Here is a 13872-nt window from a genome sequence, read left to right on the forward strand (position 1 = left end):
GCTGGAAGAGAGAGAAGAAAACAAACAGCTTGTAGGCAAATGCACAAAGAAATATGGGCTTCTAAAATGGCATGCACATGTTTATAACTGTTTAAGTCTCAATACCTCTACATGGAAGTTGTCTTGCTATAAATAAGAAAATATATTTTTTTAAAAAAAATCTTGACTTTGTTTATGGGAATCCATGTTCCCTATTCTCTATTATAAAATCTCAGGGAATAAAGGGACCTGATAAGAGTGTGAAGTCTAAACTCTTTTTAGATAATTGTATGTTTTATACATACCACAATGATTTGAGAGAAGCAAGGACTGTGAGAAGATGGCAAGGGGTAGAAGAAATAAAAATTGGACTGAATTAGAGAGGGGTAGTGGTCTGGATGTTATCAGGTACCTAATGATTGAATGATATATGGCTTCTGTCTCAGGGGAATGACAGGGAGTCCGTTATTATTATTACATAATATAAGAGATGATCAGGACTTACTGAATGCCTACTTTGTGAGAAGCACTGTGGTATGTGGTACAGCCACAAAAGCTTCTTCAATTCCCACAAAGATGCAATAAGACAAATACTAGCATTATTATTTTTTATACACAGGAATACTGAAGCATAAATTAAGTAACCTCACCAAGGTCAAACACTGAGCAGAAGAGCTGTGATTAAAAGCCAGGCTGTCTTACTCCAGGCCCTTATCCTTAATCACCATGCTCCATCCTCTCCAAAGCATCTGCATAGCAGTAGTTTGAACACTGATGTACATACACTATAAACAGACTCCCAGATTCCACAGGAATAAATTTCTCAACACCAGTCCAAAAATGTAAGCATTTACTATACTGCAAAAATTTTCTTAAAAGGATGCTAGTAGCAATAACAATACCCTTCTACTTATATTTTGTCTTAAGTAATTTAGCTGTTGCTGTCCCTGGAGAAAAGACTATGCTTGCAATTGTAACCAATATACATTATTTATCAAGGTAAAAGATTTATAATCAGAAGTTTCTTAAATTATACAAACTGTTATACCTGAATCAAGATACAATTTGTGTATAGAAGCTTCTTCAAATATAAAATCTCATTCAAAAACATATGGGAATTTTCCAAACAAATAAAACAACAATGTATTACACTGTGACTAATCACCACTTTTATTCACATTTTGCACACTTGCTAAAGACAGCTTTATCTTTGATAAACTTAGGACTCACAGGGGTAACAGATGAACAATTAGAAGATACTTCTGTAAGTGAGTAACAGAGTATGTACTTAGTAATGATTAAAAAGAAATAGTTACCAATATTTTGTATCTTTCAGGTATCAATGCTATATCAATTGCTTTAAACTTAAATTAATGTATTTGGTAACACTATGTATTAATACGTTTGGTAACGTCATTGGTACTCTGGGATTCCTGAGAAAGAAATGTCTTTGTAAAAGACTAAAGTGTAGAAGTGTTCATAGAAGGCTTCAGAAAAGATGCTGCTAGGTCTGAAAGATGAGGCGAATAAAACACAAGAATCAGAAAAGAGCTTCGAAGAGAACAACATACACAAAGAAGCTCGGAGGTGTGGGAGAATATGGGGCAACTGATGAGCAGGAATTGAGGCTGTAAACCTGGAACTCGTAAATGTCATCCTAGGGATCATAAATGTTACACTGAAGATGATGAAGACACGACAATTTGGTGTCTGTATTTTGGAAAGTTCTCCTTGGAAGATAAATCTACCAATTACATAATTCATATGGAGGAACTAAATGATGCAACAGTGAGACAAAAAGTTATTGCTCTATCTCTATATATGTCTGTTTTCCTAGATTACATTTCTTTTGTATATCAAAAAGCAGCACAGAATGAAGGCATCAGAGCCATAGGTCTTCAAGGCATAGTTTTAGATTACTATGGCTACTGGACCTGATGGCTTCCCTGGGGAATTCTACCAGACATTTAAAACAGAATTAATCCCAATTCTTCTCAAGCTATTCCAAAAAATANAAGAGGAAGGGGGGAAATGGTGGGGGAAAGGGAGAGAAGCATACCATGAGAGACTCTTGAATGCTGAGAAACAAACTGAGGACTGATGGATGTGGGGGAGAGGGGGGAGACGGGCATGAAGGAGGGCACTTGTGGGGATGAGCACTGGGTGTTATATGGAAACCAATTTGACAATAAACTATTTGTAAAAAAAAAAATTACTATGGCCAATAAGTCTTAAGAGAGAGACACTGGCTTACTATCTTACCTAGCATTTAATTACTTTAATTGACACTACTTTACATACAGTTTCTTATAGCATATGTTCTATATTTCTATATATGCATTCAGGATGCCACTTGGAAAATGTGCGTAAGATTCTGTTCATCAGAAGAAGTGATGGATATATGAATCAATTAAAATTACAGAGCACCTGGGTGGCTCATTCGGTTAAGTGTCTGACTTCAGCTCAGGTTATGATCTCCCAGTTCGCGAGTTTGAGCCCCACATTGGGCTCTGTGCTGAGAGCTCAGAGCTTGGAGCCCACTTCAGATTCTATGTCTCCCTCTCTCTCTGCCTCTCTCCTGCTCATTCTCTCTTTCTCTCTCTCTCTCTCTCTCTCTCTCTCCCTCTCTCTGTCTCTGTCCCTCTCTCAAAAACACATAAACATTAAAGAAAAATTTTTTTAATTTAAAATTACTTTTATGATCTATTTATTACTTCCCACACATAAGCTCATGGAATGAGTTCTATGGGAAATAGAGAGTTTACTTATATGTGGTAGGGAAAGCTTGTCGATAAACTCAGTTGAAGCTGCAAAGTGCTAAGTGTCATAAGGAAGCATAATGAAAAGCTTCATGGCTATTGAAAACAAATGCACTGCATCATTTCTATTTTTGGAGAACAAAAATCTATTCTGGGGCGATGGGTATTTCAATTGTAACTGAAATATTCAGCAGCATTTAAAACAACAGAATACCAGGAAGACTGAATTTTTTAGGCACAAAAACAATGATCTGTTTCAGTTCTTTGTGTTTCAGAGAACCAAGACATTGATGTCAAGGCAAGCTCTTCCTCAAGGTCCCTGGTGATTAATGTAAGATCCCTAATGGATAGGAGGAACCCTGTGTGAACATCATACAAAAAATGAAGATATATTTATGGATATATAGATACATCGCCACAAATTTTATAAAGATTTAATAATTAATTTAGAAGTAAAATATTATTAAACGAATATACTTTTTATGTATTAACTACTCAAGGAGTTTGTTTTGTAAATTCCAACCAAAAAACACTGATTGCACAGCTAAGCTCTGTCAATGTCTGACCTGCCTGTGTCAGAGGGATAAAAAAAGACTCGAGTAAAATAGTCATATCCCACTTTTATATCCTTGAGCCTTGGCAAGGGAGCCTTAAAAACTTCTTATTTTAGTGTGTGATAATAAATTCTTGGCATTTTTGGCGTCTGTATCCATAGGTTTAGAATCCCTATCGTCCCTTGATAGTTCAGTTTTCATATTCTACTACTAAATCTGATTTGGAGTACTCCATTAGTGAAGAAAATTTATTAATTTGAAGGGCAAATATATATCTGTTTAAATCAATAAATAATTTATACTTCCTTCAAAGGAGATAAAAATATCATCGAGTATTTTTATCTTTTACTTTTTTTTATAAAGTAGGTAACTTTTGACAGCAAAACAGGTTCTAGCAGACTCCAGTATACGAAACACTGTGAAAGATATTTTATAAATGATTCCAGTGCCAGATATTCTAATCTGTAACCCTGAAATTCAATAAACAAATCTCCATTTGGTATCTCAACTATTCAAATATTTCTAGAAATGTATAATTTATTAGAGTATTGGTTTCTGTTTTTCCATATCTTCTTTGCTAGAATTGTTAATAACTTCCATGTACTAATCTACAAACTCCAGCTCCTGAGTTCATTTGTATTAGGTCAGAGATAATAGTGTACGTTTAGCTTCACTGAGGAAACAGGACTTTACTTCAGTCTTGTTTTCTTAGATTTGGTTCTTGATGGCACTAATCACACCATCTGAGCTTAATCCTCATGAGTAGCCTTCTTCATTCTCAGGTGTTCTGCCTCACACTAAACTGACATGAACTTGGACACCAGTTTTTATTGGTTTAATCTAAAAACATAAACTGACCTTGAGGTATCCCCCCTTGAGGACCATATTGTCTTTTCCAGACCCACTATACGTGAGAAAACCAGTCACCTGGATACCATCCCCAAGGCCGTCAGTCAGTTTTCACTTCTTCCTTATGGATATTGAGTTTTGGGCCCTGGTTATTCTCCTCTCCCTGTGTCCATGGTTTATACGACATGATTTTACAATCCCTCTCACTAGAGGAAAAATGTACTTTTCTGCAACTTGAATTTGGACTCATCATAATGGTTCAAAAGAGACAAAAATATTTGATCTTCTAAGTGTCCATTGATAGATGAATGAACACGGAAGACATGGTGTGTTTACACACACACACACACACACACACACTATGCAGCCATAAAAAATGAGATCTTGTCATTTGTGACAACATGGATGGACCTAGAGGGTATTATGCTAAGTGAAATAAGGTTGAGAAAGACCAAGACCATATAATTTCACCCATGTCGAGTAAAAACAAAACAAATGAATAAACAAGGCAAAAGCAGACTTACACATACAAAGAACAAGCTGATGGCTGCCAGTGGGAAGAGGATTGGAGGAGGGAAAATCGGTGAAGGGAGTGGAAGATACAGGCTTCCACTAGGAAATCAGTAAGTCACAGGAATAAAAGGCACAGCATGAGGAATATAGTCAATGATACTGTAATACCATTGTATGGTGACAGATGGTATCTACTCTTGTGGTGAGCACAGCACAATGTTTATTAGAGAAGTTTAATCACTATGTTGTATACCAGAGACTAATGTAAGCTTGTGTGTCAACTATACTCAAATAAAAAAAAAAATTAAACTTTGACCCTCCTCTTATCAAGAGGTAGAGGCTAATTCCTTTCCCCTGGAATCTGAACCAGCCCTAGTGTCTAGTTTGTAGCTAACAGAAAATAAAATAAGGTACACTGGGTAGCTTCTCAGGCTGTATCAGTAGAAGTCATACAGCTCCTGCCTGGTTTTCTGAAACACTTGTTTAAAAAATCCTGAGTCACCATGTAAGGAGTCCAATGATCCTAAAGCTGGAGAGGCCAAGTTTAGGCACTATGTTCAACAGTATCAGCTGATTCAGTTATCTAGCCATTCCAACCCAGACCAGACATATGAATAAAGAAGTCATCTTTGAAGTGGATTCTCCAGACCAACTAGTCATTATACACCTCAATAATCTCGGGTGAGAACCAGATGTCATAGAAGACAGAGAGTGATTCATACTGTGTCTTTCCCAAATACCTAGCCAACACAATCTTAGAGAACAACAAAATAGTTACTGTTTTACACCAGAGATTTTTGGTTTAACTTGTTTCACAGCAGTCTGTAACTAGAAAACCATGTGGCTACTTTGGTTAAGATATGGATAGAAGTGACTGTGTGCCATTTATAAGCCCAGACCTCAAGAGGTCTTACTAATTACATCTTTCCCGCCTGCCCTTCTTGAGCATCTGTCATTGCTAGAATAAGACCATACTCCAGCTAACCTGATATTCCATGGGGTATGTAAATATGCAGGCCAAGTCTTGTGTCCACCATGGAGTGAGGAGCTAGGCTCAATTGTCCCCATAGTATGAAGCACAGCCACCCAACCTCATTCAGACTAGTTGCCTGTAAACCATCAGGCAACTTACAGACTGATGAGCAAGTATAAATAATTGTTTTCAACCATCTATTTTGGGGGTAATCAATTTTATAAAAAGAGTGGTCCAAAACACCCCAAAATTCTTTCCATCACTAATCATAATTGTTAGATTGTTTCACATTAAATAACGAGGTAAATCATGTCCTTTTCATTTTGTACTTTGGATTTTTGGATTTTGGATTTTTGGAATTTCCACTCAAGCGCTCACTCCTCTTGTTGTATGTGCTGCATAGTCCTAGAAGGTCATTCCCTTCTAGGTCATAGTTGGCTTAGTTATGAAAGAGAATCAGTTTCTGGAGTACAGACTTGTGGGTAACCAGAAAAATTGAAGAATAGGCATTTTTTCCCATCTCCCATTTTAGTATTTCTAGTCTCCTCTTTCATACCGTTAACTTTAAACAAGTTACTTCCCAACCATTTCTGAGTCTTCAAGCACTCTTTTATAAGTAGTCACTGTGCTTCCTTCAAAAGACCAAGATTATCTTTTTCTTTATAAATTATTTTTCTTTTCAAGGCTATAAATGGATAAGTGCATTGTATGGTTTTAAATCATTCATCAATCAATCTCTCTCTTTCTCTTCCTCCCCTTCTTCCACCATTATGGAAGCATTTCAGGATTATTTTCTTGACCATCTGTTCCTCAGAAAATGATGGCGACCACAAAGTTCATGGTTGTACAGACATGCAGGCTGATGGCATCAGTATTTCTTGCTCACACACAGCCCCCAAAAGCTCAAAATTGCATTTACCAGTAAATTCCAATTGCAAAAGCCAGATGGAGAACTGAAATGTGATGGAGCAAGATGTTTAATTCCATTTCAAATGTTTAATGACTTGCCATTTGTAGATAAAAGATTAGAAATTTAACGTAAGGTACCGAAGTTAGAAAATGTGGGAACATTAGGATAGAATCTGTAGATAAATTTTTATAAATGCCTAGAGTGTCTGAAAGAAATATCATCAACATTATAAAATGGAAATTCTGGGAAGGATCTTTGAGAATACCTATTGAATTTTATAGATGAAGAAACAGACTCAAGGTTAAAATGTTTCATGATTCTACACAATTCAATTAAATGGCAGAGAGGGGGGCACATGATCTGAAGTAAATATTACAGGAATTTTTCCCCCTAAATTCCATTGTTAAGAGGTAGAAAGAAAGACAGGCAGGAGAAAGAATGGTAGTGATAGGAGAGAAGAGAACATAAAGAAAGAAATAGAAACATAATGCTGTTAACCAAAGGAGAAAGGAAAGTGCATGAGGGGACCTCTCCCTGCAGAGGAGGGTAGGAACCTAAGAACTGGACTTTTTGCCTGTCCAGTGAGTGTTTTATTTTATGTTCTAAGAATTTTATTTAAAATTAAGGTATTTAACTTAAATTACAATGGGTGGGGGAGGCCATATGACAAAATTACCTTTCCAGAATCTTAATTCTAAAGTAGGCCACCTTAATGCCAAGATTCATGACATTATTTTTCTTCTACATCATACAAACTCTGGAACAGAAAAGAGAAATGGGCAAAGGAGATGTGCTGGAAGATACCAGAACAGAACTGAATTAAAACCACATGCTTAAAGGTCAACAAAGTAGAATTCAATATTTTGCTCCACTATTTATCTACTGTTTCACCTTGAAAATCTTATTTCACCACAATGTACCTCTATTTTCCCATCTCTCAAATGAGGAATATTTTAAGGACTGAATGATGTAGCTGGTTAAAGCAACTGGCATGTTTTAAGCACTTTTTGGATGTACAGATGCTTAAATAGGTTTCAATTGTACACAGGACTAGAATAGAGAGAAAACCTTGCTCAAAATAGACAAAATCAACCAACAAACCACCAAACCAAAAACAAACCCAAACCAAACAAAAACCAAAAAACAGACAAGAAACAACAAAATATTTTTTTGTTTCAAGTTTTTTTTAAATTCTAGTTAGTTAACATATAGTGTAATATTAGTTTCAGGAGTAGAATTTAGTGATTCATCATTTACATATAACACCCAGTGTTCATCACAAGTGCCCTCCCCAAAACCCATCACTCATTTACCCATCTTCCATCCCACCTCCCTTTCAGCAACCCTCAGTATTTTCTCTATAGTTAAAAGTCTGTTTTATCGTTTGCCTTTCTCTTTTTTTCCTTCCATGCTCATCTGTTTTGTTTCTTAAATTCCATGTATGAGTGAAAACATATGGTATTTGTCTTCCTCTGACTTAGGTTTAGCATAATACACTCTACTCTATCCATGTCACCACAAACTGTAAGATTTCATTCGTTTTTTATTGCTGAGTAATAGTCTATTGTATAAGTGTGTGTGTGTGTGTCTGTGTCTGTGTGTGTGTGTCTGTGTTCTTTTTCCATTCATCAGTTGATGGACACTCTGGCTCTTTTCATAGTTTGGCTATTCTTGATAATGCTGCTATAAACATCTGGGCACATGTGTCCCTTATAATCAGCACTTTTCTATCCTTTGGGTAAATATCCAGTAGTGCCATTGCTGGACTGTAGGCTAGTTCTATTTTTAGCTTTTTGAGGAACTTCCATACTATTTTCCAGAGTGGCTGCAGTAGTCTCCATTCCCACCAACAGTGTAAGAGGGTTCCCTTTCCTTCGCATCTTCATAAACATGTTTCCTATGTTATAGATTTTAGACATTCCGGAAGTGATATATAACTGTAGCTTTGATTTGCATTCCCCAATGATGTTAACATGTTTCCATGTGTTTCTTAGCCATCTGTACGTCTTCTTTGGGAAAAATATCTGTTCATGTCTTCTTCCCATTTCTTAACTGGATTGTTTGTTTTGGAAAGTTGAGTTTGGTAAGTTCTTTATAAATTTTGGATACTAACCCTTTTTCAGATATGCCATTTGCATATATTTTCTCCTATTCTGTAGGTTGCCTTTTAGTTTTGTTCGTTATTTCCTTTACTGTGGAGAAGATTTTGATCTTGATGAGGTCCCAATAGTTCATTTCTGCTTTTGGTTCCCTTGCTTCCAGAGATGTGCCTGGTAAGAAGTTTCTACAGCTGAGGTAAAGAGGTTGCTACCTTTGTTCTCTTCTAGGATTTTGATGGCTTCCTGACTCAAATTTAGGTCTTCCATCCATTTTGGGTGTATTTTTTGTATGATGTAAGAACGTGGTTCAAGTTCATTCTTCTATATGCTACTGTCTAGTTTTTCCAACACCATTTGTTGAAGAGACTGTCTTTTTTCCATTGCATAGTCTTTCCTGCTTGGTCAAAGATTAATTGGCCATATAGTTGTGGGTCCATTTTTGGGTTTTCTATTCTGTTCCATTGGTCTATGTGTCTGTTTTTGTGCCAGTATACTTGATGACCAGAGTTTTGTAATACAACTTAAAGTCCAAAATTGTAATGCCTCCAGCTTTACTCTTCTTTTTCAAGATTGCTTTGGCTATTTGGAATCTTTAGTAGTTCCACACAAATTTTAGGATTGTTTACTCTAGCTCTGTGAAAAAATGTTGGTGGTATTTTGATACGAATTGCATTGAATCTGCATATTGCTTTGGGTAACATGGACATTTTAACTATATTTGTTCTCCCAATACATAAGCATGGAATGTTTTTCTGTTTCTTTGCGTTTTCTATTTATTTCATGGAGTACAGATCTTTTACCTCTTTGATTAGGTTTATTCCAGGTATCTTATGGGTTTTGTAGCAAATGTAAATGGGATTAATTCCTTGATTTCTTTTTCTGCTGCTTCATTATTGGTGTAGAGAAATGGAATCGATTTCTGTACATTGATCTTATATCTTAAAACTTTACTAGACATGTATATCAGTTCTAGCAATTTTTTTGGTGGAGTCTTTTGGGTTTCATGCATAGATTATCATGTTGTTTACAAACAGTGAAAGTTTGACTTCTTTCTTGCTATGGGATGCCATTTTATTTCTTTTGTTGTATGATTGCTGAGGCTAGGACTTCTAGTACCACAGTAAATAGCATTGATAGAGTGGACAACCCTGTCTTGTTGCTGACCTTAGAGGAAAAGCTTGATTTTCCCTCACTGAGGATGGTATCAGCTGTGGGTCTTTTGTAAATGGTCTTTATGATATTGAGGTATAGTCCCTCTATCTGTACTTTGTTGTGGGTTTTTATCAAGAATCAATGCTATACTTTGTCAAATCCTTTATCTGCATCGATTGAGAATATCATATGGTTCTTATTCTTTCTTTATGAAAACAGTGAATCACAGTGATTGATTTGCAAGTATTGAACCACTTTGCAGCCCAGGATAAATCCCACTTTGTCATAATGAATGATTCTTTAAATGTACCGTTGGATTTTATTCGCTACTATTTTGTTGAGAACTTTTGTATCCATGTTCATCAGGGATACTGATCTGTAATTCTCCTTTTTAGTGGTGTCTTTGTCTGGTTTTGGAATGAAGATAATACTGGCCTCATAGAAGGAGTTTGGAAGTTTTCCTTCCCTTTCTATTTTCTTTAGCAGTTTTTGGAAGAATAGGTATTAACCCATATTTAAATGTGTGATAGAATTCCCCTGGGAAGCCATCTGGCCCTGGATTGATTGATTGACTGATTGATTGATTATTTATTATTGGGAGATTTTTAATCACTGATCCAATTTCTTTGCTGGTTATCAGTTTGTTCACATTTTCTATTTCTTCCTGTTTCAGTTTTGGTTATTTACATGTTTCTAGGAATTTATCCATTTCGTCCAGATTGCCCAATTTTTTGGAATATAATTTTCATAATATTCTTTTATAATTGTTCATATTTCTGTGCTGTTGGTTGTGATCTCTCCTGTTTCATTCTTGATTTTATTTATTTTATTCATTTCTCTTTTCTTTTTGATAAATCTGGCTAGAGGTTTATCAATTTTATTAATTCTTCCAAAGAACCAACTGCTAGTTTCATTGATCTGTTCTACTGTTTGTGTTATTTGTTTCTATATAATTTACTTATGCTCTATTCTTCATTATTCCCCTTATTCAGCTGGTTTTAGGCTTCATTTGCTATTCGTTTTCAAGCTCCTTTAGGTGTAAGCTTAGGTTGTATATTTGACATTTTGTTTTTTCATGAGGTAAGCCTGTATTGCTATAAACTTCCCTCTTATGACCACTTTTTCTCCATCTCAAAGATTTTGGACCATCATGTTTTCATTTTCATTTGTTTCCATGTATTTTTTTATTTAATTTCCTGGTTAATCCATTCATTCTTTAGTAGGATGGTCTTTAATTTTCATGTATTTGTGGTCTTTCCAAAATTTTTCTTATGGTTGACTCTAAGTTTCGTAGCACTTTGGTCTGAAAATATGTATGGTATGATCTCGACCTTTTTGTACTTGCTGAGACCTGATTTGTGACCCAGTATGTGATTTATTCTGGAGAATATTCCATGTGGACTTGAAAAGAATGTGTATTCTGCAGCTTTAGGATAAACTGTTCTGAATATATCTGTTAGGTACATCTGATATAGTGTGTTATTCAAACCCATTGCTTCTTTGTTGGTTTTCTACTTCAAGGATCTGCCTATTGCTATAAGTGGGGTAGTAAAGTCTTCTATTATTATTATATTATTGAGTTTCCTTATGTTTATTATTAATTGATTTATACAGGTGGGAGCATAAATATTTGCAATTGTTAGGTCTTCTTGTTGGATAGTCTCCATTATTATGGTATAGTACTCTTCTTCACCTGTTGTTACATTCTTTGGTTTAAAATCTAGTCTGTCTGATATAAGTATGGCTCCTCTGGCTTTAAATATATATATATATATATANTGTATATATATATATATACACACACATATATGTATATAAATGATAAATTATAAATTTTTCTCCATTCCCTCACTGTCAATCTGCATGTATCTTTAGGTCTAAAATAAGATTCTTCTAGAAAGCATATAGATGCGTCTTGTTATTTTATCTATTCTGCCACATTATGTCTTCTGATTGAAGAATTTAGTCCATTTACATTCAAAGTGATTAATGATAAATATGACCTTAGTGCCATTGTATTACTTGTTAAGTCATTGTTTCTGGAGATTTTCTGTTTCTTTCTAGTCTTTGTTGCTTTTGGTCTTTCTTAAAGAGTCCCCTTCAATATTTCTTGCAGGGCTGATTTAGTGGTCACAACCTCCTTCAGTTTTTGTTTGTATGGGAAACTCTTTATCTTTCCTTCTATTCTGAATGTAAGCCTTGTTGAATAGAATATTCGTATCTTTCCCATTCAGCATGTTGAATACATCATGTCACTCACTTCTGGCCTGCCAAGTTTCTGTGAAGAGGTCTTATTTGTCTTCCCTTATAAGTTAGTGACTTCTATTTTCTTGCTGCTTTAGGGTTTTTTTTTCCTTATCTCTATATTTTACAAATTTATTACAATATGTCTTGTTGTTGGTCTGCTTTTGTGATTTTGATGGGAGTTCTCTGTGCCTCCTGGATTTGCATGTCAGTTTCCTTCCCCAGATCAAGGAAGTTTCAGCTATAATTTCCTCAAATAAACTTCTGCCCCCTTTTCTTTCTCCTTTCCTTCTGAGATTCCCATGACACAAATGTTATTATGCTTTATAGGGTCATTGAGTTTCCTAAGTCTACATTTGTGATCCAATATTTTTCTTTCCGTTTTCTTTTCAGCTTCATGATTTTCCATTTTTTATTTCAGTTTGACTAGCTTTTAGGTCTTTTATCTCTGCAGCAAGTACTTCCTTGTTGTCTTCTGTGCTTTTCTCAAGCCCAGCTAGTATCTTTATGATTGTTGTTTTAAATTCTGGTTGAGGCATATTACTTACATCTGTTTCAGTTAGATCCCTGGCCATGACCTTTTCTTGTTCTTTCTTTTGGGATGAATTCCTCCATCCTGGCAATTTGTCTAGGTCTCTGTCTTCTTCTCTGTGTTAAGAAAGCCTGCTATATTTCCTGCTCTTGAGAGTAATGGTTTTGTTAAGAAGAGGTCATATACTATCCAGGGCCTGGCCTTTCAGTATTTTGGGCATATGCTGTGTGTACTTGGCTACCGTGTTTTCACTGCTCTTTCCCTCAGTCAGTCTTCTTCAGAGTTTTTCTTTGCCTATGGTGGGGAGTGTTCGAACCTTGGCCAGAGTATAGTGAGATTTAACAAATGTGCTCTGGTCTGCTTGTTAAAAGAGACTTGATGCTATTTGCAATAGAGATGAAGCTTTGCAGCACTCTATGGTGTGTAGAAATCTGTGCATTCAGGGGATGCTATTCTGGTCTTCTGTGGGAGGGGCCCACTAGCTTTTAGCATCTTGGCTACTAGGCACACTTGCCCTAATAAAGAAACACCTGCAGAGTGCAGAGGGGTGGGGCTTGATGTAAGCAGTTTAGGCTGCCACTGTTGGTGCTGTGTTGCTTACTAAAGTTAGGTTATGCTGAGGGATGGGGGGAGGGGAATGGCACCAGCCCTCTTCATTATCCCTGGAGAGGGGAGTTCAATCCCACCACTGTCTGGGAAGCAATCCCCAAAGAATGAACACTCTCCCCTTGCGTGTCCCAGGTGTTCCTCAGATCCCTGCAATTATCCTGTGTCTGGGCTGTTTGTGCACTTGGCAGAGCAGTGCCCCAGTGTTCTATCCCAGGTAGGACAGCTTTGTTTTAAAACTCCAAGCTTCAAGGGCCTAATGTAGTGTAAACCCATGCTTGTCCTCTAGGGGAGGGTCTAGGTGCACTGGGGCTGGTGTAGGTTTGTCCCACAGGGGCAGTCACACCAACACGCAGGAGCTTGGAGTTTGGAATATGGAACAGTAAAGAGCCAGTGTCCAGGTTAGACCTCTCAGCAGGTATCTCTGCACCTATGTTGAGGGGTGGGAGAGCATAATGGCACCTGCTGGCTCTTTGTCCCCAGAGAGGCAATTTCATCTTTCTCAGATGCGATCCTAAAAAGGGGAACTGTCTCTCCAGTATGCCCCAAAGGATCCTCAGATAGTGCCATCTGCTCATGGACTTCTGACCTCCTTCTCTACAGGAATACCGTAGTGCCTACTGGGCTCAAACCTAGCCATGGCGCAGACCTCTAAACTCCAATCTTTGAGCTCCAGTTGAGGTAAAAACACATGATAATCAG

Source organism: Crocuta crocuta, unplaced genomic scaffold (assembly GCF_008692635.1).
Source record: "Crocuta crocuta isolate KB4526 unplaced genomic scaffold, BGI_CrCroc_1.0 scaffold688, whole genome shotgun sequence".
Classification (NCBI taxonomy): Eukaryota; Metazoa; Chordata; class Mammalia; order Carnivora; family Hyaenidae; genus Crocuta; species Crocuta crocuta.